Source organism: Aythya ferina (genome assembly GCF_964211825.1).
Source record: "Aythya ferina genome assembly, chromosome: 25".
Classification (NCBI taxonomy): Eukaryota; Metazoa; Chordata; class Aves; order Anseriformes; family Anatidae; genus Aythya; species Aythya ferina.
In genome coordinates, this window is record NC_140323.1 from 6,614,346 (window position 1) to 6,625,794 (window position 11,449).

Below are 11,449 nucleotides of genomic sequence, written 5' to 3' on the forward strand. Positions count from 1 at the left end.
TACAAATGTGCTTATAACAGTGGCTGTACAAAGCAGAGAGGAGCCCAGCTACAGCCCCAGAGCTTTGCAGTGGGATTCAGCTAGAGTGCACTGATAGAAAGACCTATGGTCTCAGCTGCATGGCCAATCCCATCTGCCCCACACCCTTATAATGTCCTGGCTGTGGTTTTCCCTTCCTGCTCAGGGGTTTGGGCACATGGAGAACTTGGGAACACACAATCAGGAGCACTGGCCAGCCCTAGTCCCAGTTCATCAGCTGTGCTCATTTCAAGACGGTAAAAAGACATTTTTTTTTTTCTTAAGTCAAAACAAGTTTGTTTTTACAAGAGAGTATCTCTAGTAATAATATTTTATTCTTGGCTTCCACCTCATACAGTTTTGCTGCTTAAGATTCTCCACATTAACATCAATGCAATGGATGGGGCTGAACTGATTCAATCTGGGACACAAAGGATTAATTCTTCTCTAGGGGATACCTCTTAAATATTGATGTGCTGCGCTATTCTTCTTTGGTACCTTCTGAGCAATCTTGGGGGTAGGAAAGGCCTGCCCCTTAGCAAGCAGCTAGAGGATAACAATGCGTAGAAGAGGAACAAGCTGTAGCTTTGTGTGGCAGGTCCCCAGGACTGCTGAAAAGCCAGATTTATGGAGAGAGGGCTGCATTCCTCTGATGCTAGACACTGCAGCATCCCCACCCACCAGCTGTTGCCCAGCCTGCAGAAATCACATCTCAGCCTTACTGCAGCTACGCCCCATCCCAAGAAGCAGAAGAGCCTTAAACAAACTGCTTCACTTCTGGGAGTCCCATAGCCCAAGCAACCAGGTCTCATTCTCCCTGTCTCTCGCTTCAAGGCTGAAATTTGAGGGCTCTAATGTCTTTTTGCAGCTCTCATTCTCCTACTTCATCTGTGAAAGTGTCCTCAGTTTGTCCTTGCTCCCCGGTGTCTCAGATCTCACATTTCCCTGACAGTGTGATGCCAGTGATAATCTCCTGGGACATCCCTCAGTCTTGAAGAACTGGTGTAGCCCTGATCACATTACAGTCCCACTCATGACCTTGATCCTATTTACTCTGGAATATAGCAGAGGGATAGTTCTAATTGCTTCTTGAAAAGGGAAAAACCTGTTCCCTGTCTGTTGTCAAGTGCTAGAGCTCTGTAGTGCGCTGTCTTCTCATTTGTCTACTATCAGATGTCAGTACTTCCTACCTGGGAGAACCCAGAAGTGTTAAGACTTGCTTCCTTCACGTCACGTCTCTTCTTCACCTGTCTCACATTTAGGACAGGGTGTTAGTACAAACTGCTGGCTTATTCTATGTAAATATACGAGCACTAATTGCTTTGCTAGGGTTTGCATATCAGTGAGTTCAGATAATATAGATTATCAAATTAGAAAGAAATACCCTCTAACTTTATAACAGGGTAGAGCTGGGAACTTGTCCAAAACCTGAATGCACTTACTGAGCAGAGGCCAACCAGCCAAAATCTATCAGCTCCTGGGGTTTTGAGTCCACAGGCTAAACTTACTCGTGGATATAGTTCTTAATCCAAACTTCAGAACTGGGTTCAACAAACTTAAATCACAAGTACAGATCTACCAAAAAATACAAATACACTTCCCTCCACACTTGAGAATAGACCGAAAAGAACAACACACTTAAACCCTTCACAACTTGAGCTCATCTCCAGAAAAATAAAAGGGAGTAGGGGTGGGGAGGGATAGAACTGAACACCAGGAGCTGAGGCACCAGCTCATTACTTGTTTGTCTTGCACCCATTAAACAGAGGGACTTTTTTATTTTTTTTTAATATATAGATGACTCCCTGTTCATATGACTTAAGCATGGAGCAGTCCCTGGAATAATGCAATCCTGGATGCTGTAAGAGAAAACGCACTGAGTTGGTCAGCAATGGGTTTGGATCCTCAACAGAAAGAAATGATGTCTCTGGACCTCTGTGGCTGAAGCAATTCTCCAATGGTTTTGCTGCTCTTTAAGGAAGGCAATAGACTGTATAGTTATCACCTGAAATGGGATACAATCCCTCCCACCAAACTATACAACCTACTACCTCACCTCCACAGAGCAGTACAGAGGTCTTGTGTGATTCACAGCCACATTACTGGCTTTCTGTAAGAACAGGATTACTTGGACCATCCGTCTCCACGCTTGGTGTTGAAATAGATGATGAGAACTGAAGACCTGACTGTCTCCTTAGGAAAGACAGTAGATTGTATAGTTAGCTCAAAGGGAGGATAGGACTCCACAACTATTCAATCTACTACCTCAGCCTCAAGGACAGCTTGGGACCATGGTGGTCTAAGGCAATGAGATGACCCTTATCCAGGAATTGGCTGCTCTGTGGCTCCTGTAAAGAGAAATGCATGAAAATTCATCAGACTTTATGATGTTAGGGGAACTGAGTCTCATACCCAACCTTGCCCTCTAGCTCTCTTTCCTCCTTTAAACCTCTTTCTGTCCACTTTGACTACAGTTTATCCTTGGCAATCACACTGGCTGCAAATTTTATGCATCCAAGCCCTTATGGAAGCAGCAGCCCTGCCCTTTGAACCCAGGGCCATGCACACAGTTAGTAAAGCCTCCTGAAACTGCAGTAATGCCAAATAATATACAGGCAGGCTGACCTCACCTCTTGAACACAAAGCATATCTAGAACAAACCTGACAGACCATATAAAATAATCCATCAATTTAGCTTCTATGCATTCCGGGGAACTGAGCAGATCGTAAATAAGTGAGTACAAGGAAGCTTTTAGGCTGCAAATGTAATGGTATTGAGTACATTAAGGCAGATCTCATTTCCTAAACAAACAAGTACAACATGCAGGCTTGGTGTCCCTTTAATGCTATATAACAGCCAGGCAATATTAGCATGGATCTGAGACAGACTGGCTTCTCCCCAAGCCCTTGTCTCACCTTCTGAGAATTTTTCGTTCTTTGTACACCTAAACACAGATGCAAGGTATTAAGTTGGCCACTTAAAAGAATCATTTTAGGTTCCTCTTGAAATGAGAAAGAGTCCCCCTAAAATATTAAAGAATGATGTAACAAAAAGGAAGCCACTAGTAGCACAATAAAGGGGTTGCATGTGCAGCACAGCAGAGACCCAAAGGAGGACTTCCCATGGGAACTTGACACCTTGAAGCAAGAGGGGTCCCCAGCCTCTCTGAACATCTGTTAACTGCTGTTGTGGGATATGCTGGGGCTAAGGCAGAGGTTTTCAAAAGGACAAAGGCTGTGTTCGTGCTTTCACAGCTAACAGGCAATAGCCCAAATGAGTGAGATTCTGAAAGGTCTGTTTTAGATGGAATTCTTAAGGTGAGAGTTTAGGATGAGTAGGTACAAGGATATTTCTGCAGTGATGCTTGTAAAGTGCCCCTGTTCCTTTGCAGAGATGTCCAGAAGTCATTCTCACTAGCAGTCAACACATTCCAGGTAATTCCTTTAATTTCTTTTGACAAATTCAGCCTTGCCAGGCCTCTCCTAGTATGATTAGATATAAATAATGTCAGAAAACCAGTGTTGCAGGACTGATTCAGACAGCACTTAAGTACCCAGCCCATCCACAGTGCGAAGTACTTTGAATCCCAAATAGCTTTCTGATGGGAAATATTCTTCCAGTTTTATTGGCATAGAAAGCAATGCACCAAGGTTAAATAAGCCTCTTTAGTGCATGGAACACCAGTCTGAGCTTCATAGCAGTTACAATCAGGAACAGGGGTATTAGTTTAGATTAAAGTCAGAAGTTTAACAGTTAGACTTGATCCTTGTAAGTACCTTCCAAAATGAGATTTTCTATTCTGAAGTGTTTCAGCTTCTCAAAGATTAAGCTAGTGCCACAGACAGCAACCAGAGGGATTTTGGTGGCAAGAAAGCTGTAAGTTGTTGCAGTGGTTGAGTACTGAGAAGGTGAATGGCCCCAGATGATTGCATCAGGTGACGCCTATTGCAAAGAATCATAGAATCATAGAATATCCCAAGTTGGAAGGGACCCATAAGGATCATCAAGTCCAACTCCTGGCACCGCACAGGTCTACCCAAAAGTTTAGACCATGTGACTAAGTGCACAGTCCAAACACTTAAATTCAGGCAGGCTTGGTGCAGTGACTGCTTCACTGAGGAACCTGTTCCAGTGTGCAACCACCCTCTTGGTGAAGAACCTCTTCCTGATGTCCAGCCTAAACTTCCTCTCAGCTTAACACCGTTCCTGCGGGTCCTATCACTGGTGATTATGGAGAATTTGTCATCTGCCTCTCCACTCCCCCTCACGAGGAAGTTGTAGACTGTGATGAGGTATCCCCTCAGTCTCCTCTTTTCCAGGTTGAACAGACCCAGTGATCTCAGCCGCTCCTCATATGTGTTCCCCTCTAGGCCCTTCACCATCTTCGTTGCGCTCCTCTGGACATTCTCCAACAGTTTAATGTCCTTTTTGTACTGTGGTGCCTAGAACTGCACACAGTACTAGAGGTGAAAGGATGCTCACCTTCTCCCATGAGGCCCTTAACAAGTGAATTAGAGAAACCATCATTTCCTGATTCCCATTCTGGTGTTTTGTATTATTTAAACATATAAACATGTTGTATGGGCCATGCATTTAAAAGGTCACTTAGGTCACTTTTGGTACCATTGCAGAGAATAGGAGCTCGGGCCAATATCAAACTGTGGATAGGAAATTACATTAAGTAACTCCCAGTTTACATAGATCAAATTATACATTGAGAGGAAACAAACAAACAAACAAACAAAAAATCCCTTCTGACTTTTACAAGCAATCCTGAAAACAGGAGATTTAATTATGATAATTGTCTTAATGAGTCCAGGTTTTGGGAATAATGAGCTGCTGACACTACAATCCTGATCTTGCCAGGGCTCATGAAGAAAGCAGTCAAACAGGAAGGAAGATTTAGAAGTGCTATCCTCAGTAAGGATCAGTATGACTATACTAGTCTTTGTATCACTGTCACACTTGATTGTCCAAGCTGCTATAGAAATTGTAAGGCTAGCTAGCCCCTCTCCTGGATTACTTATGGTTTAAATCATGAAGTCAAGGTGGGGAAAGAAGAAACAGAGAGGTGACCAAATTTGCCAAAGATCACACAGTGAGTCCGTATGAAAGCTGATACTGGAACCATCATTGTCAAGTCCTGCTCTTGTCTCTGGTCACACTGCCACAGGATCAGTTGATATCCACCTCTACCAACAGTGTTTCACAGAGACAGAAAAAGTCGTGCTCCATTCTAATATTTGCAGGAGAATCACACATCCTGGGAGAGAGAATACCACACACATATTGAATAAAAGCTCAGTAGAATAGAAATGAATGCTCACAAGCTTTGTGAAACCTGCCGGGATTTCACAAAGAGGCATATCAATATATGCATATATGCATACAGCCATAAAAGCTGTAGTTCTTATGGCATACAGCCATAAGTCAAGGTCTGCCCTCGTTTCCAGACATGAAGACTTCCCTTCCAGCACACTGCGGCTAAGGCATTAGATGTACAAGAGCCTAAATGTGATGCAGCTATGTAAAATTCTGCATATAATAGCCAAAAGGGTCTGTAAGAGTCAGGAGCCCATAACCCTAAGCCACTAACTAAGTTCTTAGTTATTTAAGCCCAGAGTTTCTGAAGATTTTTAGATACTTCACTGTGAAGAGCTGGGCCACTTTGAAAAATACCATTTTCTGTGCTAAAAATTTAAGGGATTGGTACCACTGTTTTCCCCTTCCAGATCCACATGAGTTCTTAAAAATTAGCTTTTTTTTTTTTTTTTTTTTTTTTTGACAAAGCTAGTCAGCTAGTCAGCTTCTGAGAAAGATTGCAAGACCATCTCCATGCTCAGAATATGCCACAGCATGGTCTTGCTGTCTAGATGTTTTTGGAAGAGTGAGGGGAAATTGGCAGGTAAAGGATTAATATATTTCTTCACAGCAAGATCCTTTATCTTTATGCTGGAAAAAAAAAAAAAAAAAAAAAAAAAGACATCTCCTGTCCAGCTTTCCTACTAATTTCTGGGAGAGAGAGGTGACCTAAAACACCACTGCTTTTCAGTTACCTGGTCTCATAATGAACTAGCTGATCAGACCCCCAGGAGACAACTCAGAGCCTCGGAAAGTAGCTGGAACAGCTCTGAAGCTTTGAGGTGCTGATCTTGCTTATTAAGGAGAACTGAATGAAATGGAGGAAGGAGGAGGAAACCATGAAAGAACAAAGTCACTCTTTGAAAAGCAGACACTGCTTTCAGCCTTTGTATAGATGCAGTCTAGCACTTTGGTGCCAAAATGTGCCGGGGACAGGCAGGACTTCCTAGTGGGAAATCATGGCCCTGAATCTCTGAAACCCTTTTCAGCCTCTTGGAGTCACAGCTGAACTAGGGCAGAACCAGCCCTGATGAACACAAAACCTACATTAAGCCAGCTGCCTGCACTGACACAAAATGGCTGAGTGTCAGCCATTTTCTTTCCTTAGCTTTGCCAGTGGGGAAGCCTCTAGTAACTTCATGTCCTTGCCTTGCCACCTTGCCAGGGTGGGAAAATGAAAAGCAAGTGGACAAAAAGAAAAAAAAATAAAAAGGGAGGTAGGGAAAATTTTCACTAGCTCCCTAATGTTGCTGGAATGCAGCAATGCTGTGTGCCTGCCCCAGTTCTTTTGCCTTGTTTGCTTCCTTTAGACACAGTATTGCTGTAAATGTATTTGGATTTGCTCTAGGCTGGATGGAAACACTGCCCTGGAGCATACACCCAGACTGCCAGCAGCAAGGAATAGGCAAAGCAGCAATAGTCCAGAAAAATCTCTTGAAGCGCTCAGTACCACCAGAAGGCAAAAAATACAATTGCCGAACTAGCCATACTGACAAGTTTATTTTAATGTTACACAAACCAGGTGGACCTATCAGAAAAGCAAGACAATCCAACTGCTCATACACCTGACCCTGGAGTTGACTGTAAAACACCACTCTGCAGAAGAATTAATCAAAGGTGCTATAAATAAGCACAGTGGAAAAGGGAAATGGAAGCAAAAATATTTAAAATACTTTCGTTCAGCAACCCCATGTTTCAATAATGCCTTTTGTCCGTGCTGTTTTAATGGTGTAGACAGCATTTCATATAAATGTTGCAGCACTTCTTTATAAAGAATTATTAAACAATTAACAGTTATTGAATACCTACTCGTGCTAGGGCTTGTCTCAATGCCTATCAGATGCTTCTAAATTTCTGGATCATCATTAATCAATCCAGTATTGTTATCTACAATATATGCATCTGTAACATGCTTGTTACACTATTTATGTTTTATTAACCCTTCATAAATCCATTATTAGAGTTGGCCACAAACGTAATACTTTTTCTAAACATAAATATATTTTCATTGTCAATTAGCCTATAATTAATACTTTCCTGAAAGAAAAAAACAAAAAACAAAAAACAAAAAACAACAACAACAAAAAAAACATTTTTGTCATAAAATTAAAAACAAATGTTATTGATGTTTCATGATTTCTTAAAAATAATTAAAATCAAGAGATATAAGAGAAAAAAATGATTATTTTTTAACTGCTCTATATTCAAGTCTTTAGGAAAACCCAAAAATCTAAAAAAAGATCCTTTCTTGTAATACTCTGTAAACTCTTCCATCCATACTGCTTTCCTTCATGATTTTCACTTCAAAAACTGCTCACCAAAGGTACACAGGTAATGTCCACCTGTAACATATATTTTGACCAGAATATTTCATTTGCTACACAAACCACCTGCCCAGTGTCCACACATGCAGCACTAGCTCTGAGACCACTGTTTCCAGTGCAACTGCCTGCACTGTCCTTTTGTAAAAAAGCCAAGCAGATATGGAGACAAATACCTTTTCTATCTAAGAACAGCAATTCCCAACTTTCTGTTCTCTTTCCCAGCTTCTCTCTGCGTTTCTCCAGATGCCTGAGTAGTCCCTCCAGGAAAAGTGAGACTATCACACCACTGACACGTTATCAAAGCCCAATCCCCCTATGCCACCAGACAGAAAGCTGTTCCTCCAAGTGTCTGGGAACAAAGAGTCATGACTACTGAGAAGATATCCTAGCTACTAAGGGTAATGCAGAATCACTTAAAGTAAAAAACAAACAAAAAAACTTTTCTTTGGCACATGTTCAGGTATTTTTGCCATGTGACTGTGCAACATCGTATGGTAATGCCACCAAGTTCCCTTAAAATTTCAAGGCACTTTACTGTTCATGGTGTATCTGATGTGTACCACACCTTAATGCATGCAGACAGTGGTGAAGTAAACAGCTTGGTATCAGCACTGCACCATCCAGGCAAGAAAAGCAATTGCTTACAAAGCCAGGAACATCTATTTCTTTTAATATTTAAATTAATATTTTTATTCCCAAGATGAAAGCTTTTAAGGCAGTAAACAAAACAAAAATACCTAAAAAAATCCTCCAGATCCCATTAGCTAAATTCAGGCACTGCCAGATCAGTGGATAGGTCAAACCCTGTATTCACCAAAAACAAGAGGACACACAACAGGTTAAAATGCTACTGTCCGGCAATGACTGGCTCTAATCATACCAAGCCGACGTGTAAAACCATCTGCCCGTCCAAAAACAAATTAGACAACAGTGCTCACTGGTACTTTATAAATACACAAGAAAGGAGGGCTGTTTTATTGAATATAGTGAACAAACCTTTCCATCCAGCTATACCGTGCAGCCCCACGACTCTGCATGCACCGAGTAGCCTTACTCTGCTAATACAAAAGCTCAGTTTGGCAATTCCAGGCATTTTCAGTGCTCAACATATGCCAAAACTACCCACTCTCTGTCTCTGACTTTGGTCTCATTCCAGAAGGTCCTTTTTTTTCCCCGCTACAGCCGGTGCCACGTCGAGAAGGGAGAGTTGGGTTCTAACATGGCTGCAGCCTCCAAAAAAAAAAGAGCCAAGTCCCAGCGTTCTTGCTTCCCTCTTCCAGGCAGAAAACAAAATGGCCCTGCAGCAGCCATTTTGTTTGCTGGGAATGGGAGGGAGAAGGGAAGGGAGGGGAGATGCAGGCCGGGAAGGATGGGGAGGGTAGAGGGAGGGAAAAGGGAGGGAGTGGATTTAACAGGAACTGCAACACTTGGCAGGGATGCCTGGTTGCGTCCTGCCTGCCTCCTGCTGCAGACTGAGCGGCCCTGTCCAGCCCTGTAGCCAGATCGACGTGGCGGGACAGACGTGGGTTGGGACTTTGAGCTCACCCAAACCACTTGAGGTCAAATTGCCTGTCCTGAAAAGATTTACGCAATGTTCCTAGGCCTTGTGGGCACCTCCTTTCCAGCAGGCTCCAGTCCCACCATAGCCAGTACTGAGGGGTTTGTTCTCTCATAAAGCTTCCAAAGGGAACAGGGCAGGAGAACAGAAACCAACTCAGTAATGTCAAGCTCCTGAATTTCTCTGGACACTAAATAGTGTAAATAATGTGATGTGCTCCTTTCCCAATAACAAGGCTAGAGCTGCTATGCAGCACTCTCCTGGTGGTCCAGAGCTGGAGAGAATGGATTATAGACATGCTCTGGGGCTGGGATTATTGAAGACATGTATAGCCTCCAAAAAAACTATGCATAATTCTTCAGCATTTGTTGTTTATTCAATATAACTTAGTCAAATGGGTGTATAAGGAGTGAGAGATGGGAATAAGAAATTAAGGGTAAACAAGAGGGTGTGCTTACTTGGTCTTTGGAGGCTTATTAGCATGGGGAGAGAGGAGGGCAATCTGACCATGTAAGCAAGGGAAGGAGATCATGAATGCATAGGTTTTGTGGACGTGAGCTACTGAGAGAGCTGGGAAGTTGTTTTCGATTAGGAGAGGTGGGCAGTGAATGCTATTAAAATGCTTGACATTGCTGTTCAATCTTTCAGTGTTATTAAGGGTTTACTACCTGGGCAAAAACTGGTCAAAAACCAGGAACACATCACTGGTAAGTCATGTGGGACCATACTCAGGCCCCAGGAGACTCTCTTCCTCAGGAAAATGATCACTGAATGCAGGAGTTGGTGCTCATTCTTCAGTGCATGTTTACTTGCTGCTCAGGAGGGTCATTGGATGGTAGATAGAGCAAAGAATGCTGTCTATCTTTGGATCAGACCTGCGTAGGGAGAAAAAGACTGCCAATTTCTGTTTGCAACTGGGGCTTTTGAGACAGGATCTGTGATACTGCCATGGGTCTTGCAATCCAAAGAACTCTATCTTTGTGCTTTAGCTTTATTTTGTTGTTTGGTTTTGTTTTTCCTTTTTCCTTTTTTTCACTACCATGTTGTAAAGCCGTGGAAATCAGCTACTTGTCATTATGGGAGACCTTATTGCTCTCTATAACTACCTGAAAGGAAGTTGTGGGGAGCTGGGGGTTGACCTCAGATGTAGCTAGCGATAAGACTAGAAGGAATGGTCTCAGGTTGCACCAGGGGAGGTTCAGGTTGGAATTTAGGAGACATTTCTTCTCAGGAGTAGTAGTCAGACATTGGAATGGGTTGCTCAGGGAGGTGGAGGAATCACTGTCCGTGGGGGTGTTCAAGGAAATGTTGGACCTGGTGCATGGTTTAGTGGGTGACATTGGTAGTAGGGTGATAGTTGGACCAGATGATCTTGAAGGTCTTTTCCAGCCTTAATGATTCTATGATTTCTATGATTCTGTGTTAGTGTTTGAGTCTTTGGACTTGATCAGCATCTTAGCTTTCCCTCTGGCTGTTTACTGGAGTCTCTTCAGGTCTCATCGTTCTGGTTTATTGACATCCCTATGTGCCTGTACAAACATAGCCCCAGAAATCACATTTCATGTGCTCTCTTCTCCCCCCACTGGCCATTTGGCTTCTGGTTCATGAAGTTTAGGGTGGATGAAAATGTGAGTAAGATGAAAAGTGATTTTAATTATTTGATGATGAGAAGAACTTTCCTTGCGAATGGAGAGAAACAGTGTTAGCTTTTTTCCTTAGTTGGTGCTAGAATGTAGGTGAACCAAACTGCCTTATGTGCATATATGTGGGTGGATTCTTCTACAGGTGTGTCCAGTGGCACCTTTCCCCATGAGGCCTGAGCATTTTCTTGGGAGTCTTTAGGACTCCTCCACTTTTGTCTGAAGGGACAACATACACAAGGCGGCAGCAGCAACAACAGAATCATTTGGGAAGAAAGCAAAACAAAACAAAACAAAACAAAAACAGACTTTACACAGCTGCATTGATGAACTACATCTAGTCTTAGTGTAAAAACTTTGCCTCTGTTTCCTCCTTTGGGAGATAGGTAGTCCCTACCTGGGATGGTGAGAAGTTTAATCAGTTATTCAGTTAATGTACTAATCAACTGAATGTGTTTCAAACTTGGAACTGCTTGAGGCAGTAGATCTCATGAAGGTCTAGTTCTACTACTGGCTTTAACATGTATGGGCTCCTAGTTATTATCAG